Genomic DNA, 681 nt, shown 5'->3' with positions numbered 1-681 from the left:
CGGCCCAGGGTACTCAAGGAGCTGGCGAGCATCATAGCCCAGCCTCTGGCATGGATCTTTGAAAACTCCTGGCACTCTGGTGTAGTGCCTTGAGACTGGAAGAAGGCCAATGTGGTGCCTATCTTCAAGAAAGGGAGAAAAGTGGATCCAGCAAACTACAGGCCCATCAGCCTGACCTCTATCCCGGGGAAGGTCTTAGAAAAGTTTGTTAAAGAGGCCATTCTTAACGGACTGGCTGACAGCAACATCCTGAGGGATAGCCAGAATGGGTTCGTTGCGGGTAGGTCTTGCTTGACCAATCTTATTTCTTTTTACAACCAGGTGACCTATCACCTGGACAAGGGAGAGGAGATTGATGTCATGTATCTTGACCTCAAAAAAGCCTTTGATCTGGTATCCCATGATCACCTCTTGGCGAAACTGGCCAACTGTGGCCTTGGGTCCACCACAATCCACTTGCTGGGGAATTGGCTCTGTGGTCGGACCTAGAGGGTGGTGGTTGATGGAAGTCAATAGTTGTGGTGCCCTGTGACCGGTGGGGGTCCCCCAAGGCTCTGTCTTTGGACCCATACTGTTCAACATCTTCATCAATGATGTGGAGATTGGAGTCAGGAGCGGACTGGCCAAGTTTGCTGATAATACCAAACTCTGGGGTAAAGCATCCATACCCGAGGACAGGAG

At 51.1% G+C, this 681-nt stretch overlaps 1 protein-coding gene across 2 annotated transcripts in view; it reads left to right on the top strand.

Annotated features, from left to right (window-relative positions):
• PUF60 (poly(U) binding splicing factor 60) overlaps positions 1–681 on the top strand; it is a 33,809-nt gene that overhangs the window by 30,890 nt on the left and 2,238 nt on the right. The window lies entirely within an intron of this gene.

Source organism: Gavialis gangeticus, unplaced genomic scaffold, assembly GCF_001723915.1.
Source record: "Gavialis gangeticus isolate Ggan-Ray unplaced genomic scaffold, GavGan_comp1, whole genome shotgun sequence".
In the NCBI taxonomy this organism is placed as follows: Eukaryota; Metazoa; Chordata; order Crocodylia; family Gavialidae; genus Gavialis; species Gavialis gangeticus.
The sequence above is the reverse complement of the archived record's forward strand: the minus strand, read 5'-3'. Positions and strand labels throughout refer to the sequence as shown.